The sequence below is a fragment of the Panthera leo genome, chromosome A3 (genome assembly GCF_018350215.1).
Source record: "Panthera leo isolate Ple1 chromosome A3, P.leo_Ple1_pat1.1, whole genome shotgun sequence".
NCBI classification, from domain to species: Eukaryota; Metazoa; Chordata; class Mammalia; order Carnivora; family Felidae; genus Panthera; species Panthera leo.
In genome coordinates this window covers 97357753-97367763 of record NC_056681.1, presented here as the reverse complement: position 1 = coordinate 97367763, position 10011 = coordinate 97357753, and the positions used below count along the sequence as shown (strand labels likewise).

Here is a 10011-nt window from a genome sequence, read left to right as displayed (position 1 = left end):
AAATCATTCAATAAGAAAATAAGATTTTTTTTAATTTTACTGTAATGCATACTTCCTACATTAATAAAAATCTCATTAGGTAGGTAGTTTGATTACTCCCATTTTATCACTATAAACTAAAAATATAAAAAGGTGCATTCATAATATCCCCCCCTGCCATTTTCCTTTTTTATGAATAGATAGCTTTAAATGAAAGTATTCATTCATTTGCTCAATCTAGAAACCTGATGGTCACTGTTTTGATTCAGGCTCATTGTTCGCATCCAGCCATGCTCTAAACTAAGTCACTATTATTTTCTTTTATTTTTTCTTTCTTTCTTATTCTTTTTTTTTTTTTTTTGAGAGAGAGAGAGAGAGTGTGCACGTGCACAAGCGGGGGAGGGACAGAGAGAGAGGGGACAGAGGATCTGAAGTGGGCTCCACACTGACTGCAGAGAGCCTGAAGCAAGGCTTGAACTCACAAACCATGAGATCATGACCTGAGCTGAAGTCAGATGTTCAACTGCCTGAGCCACCCAGGGTGCCCCAGCCACTATTATTTTCTAAACATCATTTAATCCCATCCACTTGTCATCTCTATCATCCCCTAATCCAAAGCATCATAGACTCTCACTTCACTTATCCTCTTGCCTCACATAAGCCACTGAAATGCTCATTTCACATTATTCTTTTAATTTTTCAAGCCATTTTCCAGGCTTTCATTTATTAAAATTTATTCATTAAAATAAATGTTTGCAAAGGCTGGTTGCTTTATTTTTCTCTTGAAATATTGAATTGTTTCCATTGGTCTTTGGGTGAATTAACTTCCTTAAGGTTAATACTTCCTTAGTATTAAGATATGATGAGATGGGTCTCAATCTTGTCTCATGAATAGTTTTTATATAGATATACACATATACATACACACCATGCCTATAAATTTGCCACAACTGTCTGCCTTTTTTACAAATTGAAAACCCTATGTTTACTATATGACCCTATTTTATTTTAGTAACTAGCATATAGTGAGAGTGCAGGATACGGATACAACTTATTTGGATTCATCTCCTGATTCTGATGCTCACATTGTGAAAGAGAATGGTTATATTTTCATCTAATTCATTTTCTCTTCTTCCTTGACACTGGTTCTTAGCCTTGATCATAGGAATGTGTTACATATGCTCCTCCATGTTCATTCTCCATGTACCAGTTTGAAGATGATTTGCAAAATCAATTTCGAAGTCAGGATTTGAAGACGTGCCACTAGAGAGAAGAAGGCCTGGGTCCCTGAATCATTGTCTGAAAGACAGCTGCTTATGTAACTGGGACAGTTGTTTGGAATTCACTTATGTGAGACATTGACTTCTATTATACTGGAGCCAATATACATGTTTTGTTTGTTTCATGTAACAGTTATTCTTTATACTAACAGAACAACACTTAACCACCTGTGCCTCCAATTTCCCCCTTTAAAGTGAGGATAATAAAAACATTAAATCACAGAGTTTTTTGGGAAAAATAATGAAAAAAATATGTGCAAATCAATTATAACAATGGTGACAGTTACTATGTTCATTATTTGTGGAATGGACTAATTATTTAAGTGTCTGTGGTTAAATAAATAGAATCGAAAGAAATTCCAAAGCAGTGCTTCACAGGCCATTTATGGCTCATTGACACATGGTGTTCTTCCTGTCTAGTCTTGGCTTATACAATGTTAAATGCATATATTTTGGCTAATATTGAAAATTTTTGACTTCCTATTAAACTCATATTTCTGGTATGATTTGAAAGTATCTGAGGAGCTGGAAAAAACTATCTCTCTGTTCCAAGGTAGTTACAGCCAGGTGAGAGGAACAGCTGCCACCATCTTTCAGTGAGATATGCACGCTCCAGTGGGTCCAATCACCACAACTTGTTGCTATATTTTTAATCCGAGACTAGTCATTTATTATTGTATTGAGGGTATGTTTATCAAAATTGGAAGAAACAACAGATCAACAAAGAAGAGAGGTGAATGTTTTGTATTTGGACAAATGCATGGTGTGTGTGTGTGTGTGTGTGTGTGTGTGTGTGTGTGTGTGTGTGTGTTTAAGTAAAAAAGAAAATCTATCACTCTTTAGGATTTATCCCTTTAAGACAAACTTGCATGGTCCTACAATTACATCGGTGTTACTTCTGATCCAGGAACCATTTCCTGAATCAGCTTGAATTTAAAAAGATGGAACTGCACACTTAGATCCAAATCACATTTGTGAGTGGTTGTGGTGTTCTTTATACCACACATATGTAATAGCAAGATATCCTACATCGCTATCAGGTCTATCTATAATTACATATTGATGGAAGTAGATAAGATGAAAGTGTCCTTTCTACAGGAAAAGCACAAGCAAAGGTATTTGTAAGTATATGGGAGATATCCTCCAGTTTTATCACACATTCTAAATTTTATTTTCTTTATATAGTTAACAAGAAAATTGTGATATGTTAATGCTTTTCAAATATTGCTCCATGAAGCTCTCGCGATACGGAGGACAACATAGGAAGAATGAGTGGGTAACTGGACAAGGAAGTCATCTCCAACTGCAATCTCAGAGTAGCTAGAATTGTAATCCTTTTAAAGCACTTGACCCATGGGGTGCCTGGGTGGCTCAGCTGGTTGAGCCTCCAACTTCACCTTAGGTCATGATCTTGTGGTTTGTGAGTTTGAGCCCTGCATCTGGCTCTGTGCTGACATCTCAGAGCTTGGAGTCTGCTTCAGATTATGTGTCTCCCCCTCTCTCTGCTCCTACCCCACTCACTCTCTCTCTCAAAAATAAATAAACATTAAAAAATTAAAAAAAAAATAAAACTTTTGACCCTCATGAAATATTTTTTTCTAAGGAAAATGTTATCTCTGTTCAATTGAAAAATTTTGATACCAGTAGGTTAAATGACATCTGTACATCTTTATTTTCCTGAGAAGATAAAGCAAGTAAAAAAAAATAATAGTAATAATAATTAATAAAATAACTAGGAACGGCATCTTGAAATATCCTGTGGGTTTTGGCTTTCATATTCATGACTACATAAAGCCATATAAACAAGAAGGAAAGAATTTCCATAGTCATATTCCCAGATACCACATAATATTGGGTACGGTTAAATGATTTTTCTTAGCTCTAATATAAAAACTTATCCCTTAACTATTAAATGAAATAATTTTAAGATTATGTATCTTCATATTACTATAAAGTAAGATTTGATACATATTTATTTGATTATTTTAATATATAACCTTATAAGACTACACAAATCTAATTTTCTCCTAAAAACAGTCTCACTCTGATTTGTGTGACTATGCGATTGTATTTATCACCAGGAATAACTCTATAGTCTGTTTCCTCAGAAATAGGTTCTTAGACTATTAAACTAAAGGCAAAGGAAAATCCAGCCCCATTTTGTTATTTTTTGTTATTCAATGATGAATAATTATTACTTCATATTCTGTTCATTTCTACTGTATTTCAGTGTTTCTACAGTATTAAGTGGAGGTAAAGTTTTTTTTTTTCTTTTATGACAGATTAAGAGACAATGAGAAAGAAAGAGAGGGAAAAAAAGAAAAAAAATATGGGGGTTTCAAATGCAAAGACCTAATTATGTCTAATATTACTAAAAATTTGAGATGGATAAGTCTTTTTTCATAAATTTTAAGCTAGATAATACCTGTAGGTCTCAGTAGAGAAAGGTTTACTACACAAGAGGCTTGCTTGCCAGACTGATTTGAGTTTTCTGAGGATGACGCATTTCAAGATTTAAGAGGGATAGTTCAAGTGTCATGGAATGTCATAGAATATACATATTCCAAAGAAATTCAGATTCTTTTATAATGCACATACACTGACAGTATAATAAGGTTTTGTTTTCTAAAGGCCAAAATCTGTGCAGAATTTGTTTATAGCTGATGTGTATTGAGAATTTTAACAACCTCCAATAGTCTTCTAAATCAGAAAGTCTCCTAAGTCATATAACAACAGGTTATTGACAAGCAGTCTGACAATGTTCAAGCTAAAAATAAGGCTGCTATCTTCACTTTAGATTTTACTTTTATGATTACTTCCAGTCATTAATTTCTATCTAGGAAGAATTTAGACATAAGATCTTAATATATAAGAATTTATAGATCAACTGATAGTTGCTACAGAGAAACTTATCAGATAAAGATGAACTTGTATCAAAATTAGTCTAACTGGGCAGTGAGTCAAGATATTCTTTCTGATAAAGTTGGAAAGCCCTATCTACTATTCCTGAGGCTTCTCATCAAGAACCAACACTTTGTTTATTACTCCTAAATCTATATTCTGTTCATATGTCCTAAAGGGGCAGATCAATATCTCTGGATACCTCATTAACAGAGACACATTGTAGTCTATATGCCTAAAAATATCCCCATAGCATTGTTCCAGTATATTTCCCTCTCTCTTGTCTCACTAAATGGCACCATACCCAACCAACATTCAGCCAAATAAATATATACTTACTCTCTACTTTGCCTTTCTTTATTATTTCACCTGTTTACCTGTACTGTAAGTGCTAACAATTCTTTCTTAAACATAAGCTTAAAATATGGCACAACACTCAATTTCCCTTTTCAGGGATTCATCTTTAACCTGAACTAATTTCCTGCTTTTGTAATCACCTCAATTCTATTTTTTCTACCCAGTCAGTAGAATGGCATAATATATAAATCTAAACTTAGCATTTGGAATTTAAAACATCAATTAATAACTTTATAGTCAATTTAATTCATAGCTGTGTATAAAACTCTGCTTAATTAATATAGAGATTGGCTTTTTAAAAGTCCTTAAAACATTTTTACAAAAATATAGTATGCCGCAGTTGGAATGTTAGAGTCAATATGAGATGAGAAGAAGGAAGGGGAGAGAGCATGGGTCATGACCCACTGAGATGACTATGGTTGGAGAGAGAATTCATAGGTTTTTTTGTTTCAAATTATCACAGTCATTATGTATGTCTACAATATTAAATCTTGAAGGAGGAGAAATATGATGCTCTTACTGAGTTGGACAGTACCATAAAAATCTTTACCTTAAAATCTTTTGAAATCAGGGGCAATTGGGTGGCTCAGTTGGTTGAGCATCAGACTCTTGATTTTGGCTTAGGTCATGACCTTAGGGTTCATGAGATCAAGCCCTACACTCAGCCCTGTGCTGTCAGTGCCAGAGCCTGCTTGTGATTCTCTCTCTCCCTTTCTGTCTCTGCCCCTTCCCTGCTTGTTCTTCCTCTCTAAAAAGAAACAAATAAACTTAAAAAAAAAGAAAAAAAGGACAAGCTCTTTAAAAAATAGTCTTCCAAAATCAAATGCTTCAGCTACAATACAAAACAATGTAAGCTATAAAGTAATTTAATGATATTCAATTATGAAGTACATAATTATAAAAATGAGGTAAATTTTATACATAAAAATGATTATGCAATGGAATTAGTAAAATCTGTATTTTTATAATTAATTTTTCAAGATTGATGGAAAAATAAAACCATGTAAAAATAAAGAGAAGCTAAGGATATTAAAATCCAGCACCAACAAACTCAAGGAATTTCTAAAAAATGTACTTAAAAATGAAGAAATTGAGCCAAAAGTTTGAAGGTATGAGATTCAAGGGGAGAAAACAAAACAAAACCAAACAAAACCAAAAAAAAAAAAAAATGAGAGGACACCTTATGCCCAGGTCTTAGTTTTTTTATACCAAAGAGTTCCTTGGATAAATCCCTAATTCTAGGACCAAGACAAGAAATATATAAGATGAATTTTATTATTCCAGAAAGTAGGAAAGTGCTAAATACACATACACAAATAAGAGTATAGGTATATTAAAGGATATACAAAAATCAACTAAAAGAGCTCTCATGGATAAAGCTGGAATAATTTGAGCAACAAATTAAATAATTATTCGATTACATCACAAAATATAGAATAAATATTTATGAATACTGGTATAAGCACACATGTAAATAAATACATGGGAAAATATAGGCAGAACTCTTGTGGATAAGTCTTCAAAATAATTTTTGTAGATAATCCAACTCTCAAAGAGATAGAAAGTAATTTTTTACCTCTTATGTGTGGGCTGTGTAAAGTGACTTTCTTCCAAAGAAGACAGTATAGAAAGGGAAGGGAATCCCAGTAAGTTTACAGAAGAGAAATCTGACAAACATGTCCTCAGTCAGGGAATCAAGGTAAACATCAACAGTAATGAGTCATCTTGAGAATATATATCCTTGATATGAAATGGTGAGAATGGCACATTACCTCTGTGTTCTGACTCCCATGAATGCATTACTCCTGTGCAATCATGAGAAACCCCAAATAAGAAACATTCTACAAAATACCTGACCAATACTTCTCAAAATTGTTAAGGTCATCAAGAACAAGGAAGTCAAATGAACTGTTACAGCTCCTAGAATCCTATGGAAAGATGATGAATAAATGTAATATTTACCGTGGATGGGATCCTAGCAGTAAAAAACATTTAGTAAAAACTGAGGAAATGTATGAATAAAGAATGGACTTCGTATAATAATGCACTGATACTGTGCAAATATGTTATGTATATATCTATCTATCTATCTATATATATATATAATATACCATATTAATATAAAATGTTATTATAGGAGAAATTGGGTATGCTGTACATGGGAACTCTGTAATATCTTTGTAACTTTCCATAAATGTCCAACTATGAAAAAGAAGGGGATCCAGTTTCCAGTTCTGCATGTAAAATACTTGGAAGTTGCCACTCTGTACTAAAAAGCTGAACAGACTGAAAAATTAATAACTCTTCTTGTGTGCTCAAGAAGACAGGATACATTGGGGCTCCTGGGTGGTTCAGTCGGTTAAGCACCTGACTTCAGCTCAGGTCATGATCTCACGCTTCCTGGGTTTGACCCCGTGTTGGGGTCTGTGCTGGCAGCTCAGAGCCTGGAGCTTGCTTGTTTCAGATTCTGTGTCTCCCTCTCTCTCTCTCTCTCTCTCTCTCTCTCTCTCTCTCTGCCCCTCCCCCACTCATGTTCTGTCTCTGTCTCTCTCTCTCTCAAAAATAAATAAATATTAACATTTTATTTTAAAGAAAAGAGGACACAGGGCAAAACACTGCCCTCAAGACGGGACAGACAGCCAGGTGAATCTAGGGAGTTGTGGTTTACTGGAGCAGATACTCACAGCAGAGCTTTCTTCAAGAACCAGTGCCAGGGCAGGAACACCAGGGAACACAGGCAGTGTAGGAAGGAAAGAATTTTGTGAGGTTTACCTCCAGAAGCTCAAACAGGTTCTCACAGTAAATATCTGAGGAAAATCCCCTTCAGCTCTGGCAGAGGGAAGTGAAAAGGAAGCATTTTGAAATACTGAACGACATCATGTTCTTCTTAACAAGGCCTGCCCTCAGGAGAAACCAATTAACCAGAGCCTAACTTGCTAGGGTATTACCACAGCTTAACTGACATGGCAAAAGGGGAATACCCAATTCCTGCCCTCCCTAGCCATCCTGCTCACTGAACTGGAGACAGAGTAAACAAGAAAACAAATACATAAACACAAACAAACACTGACAAACACTTGTGAAACTCATAGTCCAAAGGAGTAGACTCACCAGCAGACCTCACAGGACCATAGAAAACTTCCCCTCCCATCACACCTCACACCACATTACTAAAGCCCTATTTACAGCAGTTCCTTTATCCAGTATATCAAGTCCCATTATCAAGAAAAAAAAAATTACAAAGTATACCAAAAGATAAAAAACAAACAAGCACAATTTGAAGAGGCAGAACAAGCATCAGAACCAGATGCAGCAGAAATGTTGGAATTATCAGACCAATGTTTTGAGATTGTTTTCTTAAGTTATCTTTCTGCCACTTTGTCACTAGAGTATAGAAACAGGATAGATTGCAGCATTATTTACAGCAGCCAAGATATGGAAGCAACCTAAGTGTCCATCAAGAGATGAATGGATAAAGAAGATGTGGGATATATATATATATATATATATATATATATATATATATACACACACACACACAATGGAATATTACTCAAACATAAAAAAGAAAGAAATCTTGCCAATTGCAACACTATGGATTGTCCCAGAGGCTATAATACTAAATGAAGTAAATCAGCCAGAAAAAGACAAATGCCATGTGATTTCACTTGTATATGGAATCTAAAAAAAAAAATCCAACAACAAAACCAGATTCATAAATTTAGAGAACAAATTGGTGGTTGCCAGAGGGGAGGGAGAGTGGTAGAGGAATAGGCAAAATCAGTGAAAGGGTTTAAGAGGTACAAAGTCCCAGGTTACCTGTGTGGCTCAGTCCCTTAAGCTTCTGACTCAATTTCAGCTTGGGTCATGATCTCGCCATTTATGAGTTTGAGCCCTGAGTAGGGCTCAGTACTGCTAGCGTGGACCCTGCTTGTGATTGTCTCCCACTCTCTCTGCCCCTTCCCCACTTTCTATCTCTCTCTTTCCCAAAATAAATAAACTAAAAAAACAAAAACAAACAAAGAGAGAGGTAGATAAAACAACTACGAGAATTCCTTCCATAGTACACAGGACATAGCTGAAGACAGAATCTTTGAATTAGAGGATATATCAATGAACCTTGAAAACGAAAAAGAAAAGAGAACAGAGATTAAAAAACAAAACAAAAGAAAACAGAACAGGTTATCCAAGGACTGTGGGACAAATACAAAATGTGTAACATACACATAATAGGACTACCAGAAGAAGAAAAACAAAATGATAATGTCTGAGAATTTCCCCAAATTAATATCAAACACAAAACCACAGATCCAGGAATCTCCGAGATCCAGAGATCTCAGGAATCCTACTATGCATGATAAATGCCCCTCAAAAACTACACCTGGAATTTCACTTCAAACTACAGGAAATCAGATACATAGAAATAATCCATAGAAAAAATGCGACAGGGAGAAAAAATAAACTCCTTACCTACAGAGGGACATATATCAGAATTGCACTCATAATTAAAGTATAGGGAGGAAAAAAGACTACCAAGTTGGAAATCATTCTTCAAAAGTGGAAAAGAAATAAAGCAGACATTTTCTCAGAGATTGAGGGTATATTTTTGCCAATAAGCCTGCTCTGCAAGAAATGCTAAAATACATTCTCTAGAGAAAGAAAACAAATATAGGTCAGAAACTTAGACAAATGTAAGAAAAGGAATAGTATCAAAGAATTGATATGTAAAGTTATATAAAAAAATTGTTTTTCTGATCATTAATTGATCAGATATCAATGTGTTAATTATAATAATACCAAAAATGTATTTGATTACATAATCTATGCCTAAGTTAAATGAATGATAATAATGATACAAGGGACAGGAGGAGAAATTAGGATTATTTTGTTATTGTAAGGTACTCACACTGCCCATGATTAGCTCTGCATTATTTAAATGTGGACTTGGATTAGCCTATAAAATGTATATTGAAAACTCTAGGACAAACACTAAAAAAAATTAAAAACGACAACAAAAGAAACAAAACAACAACAAAAACAAACCACAGCCAATTAAACCAACCAGGCTCTTTTTAGATGTCCAATGACTGCAAACAGCAGCTTCCTTAGTAGTATATGCAGTCTGTTGCTCATATGGCTTGGCCTAAGTACATGGAGATGGACCTTTCTGTTGGACATTTATGTCTTACCTCAAGTTGATCCCATTCTAGGCCCCAGACAGATATGTGGGGTGCCTTTGGCCCTAGAGTACAGTGGCCAAGATCCCCATTGGGCAAACCATCAGATCCACCAGTTCCACACCACAAAACAAGGACAGAGGTCCTATGCAGGGTCAAGTTCAAGTTATCTGGCTGCTGGAAGACCCACATCTTCAAGAAGAGAGGCTTTACTAAGTTTAATATGAATGAATTTGAAGACATGGTGGCTGAAAAGAAGCTCATCGTGGTTGGCTGTGGGGTCAAATATATTCTAATTGTGGCCCTAGAGAAATGGC

General features: G+C 35.0%; 1 pseudogene; it reads left to right on the top strand.

The window, feature by feature from the left end:
• Window positions 1–9559: 9559 nt before the first annotated feature.
• Window positions 9560–9680, top strand: LOC122216738 (annotated as a pseudogene).
• The last annotated feature ends 331 nt before the right edge of the window (window positions 9681–10011 follow it).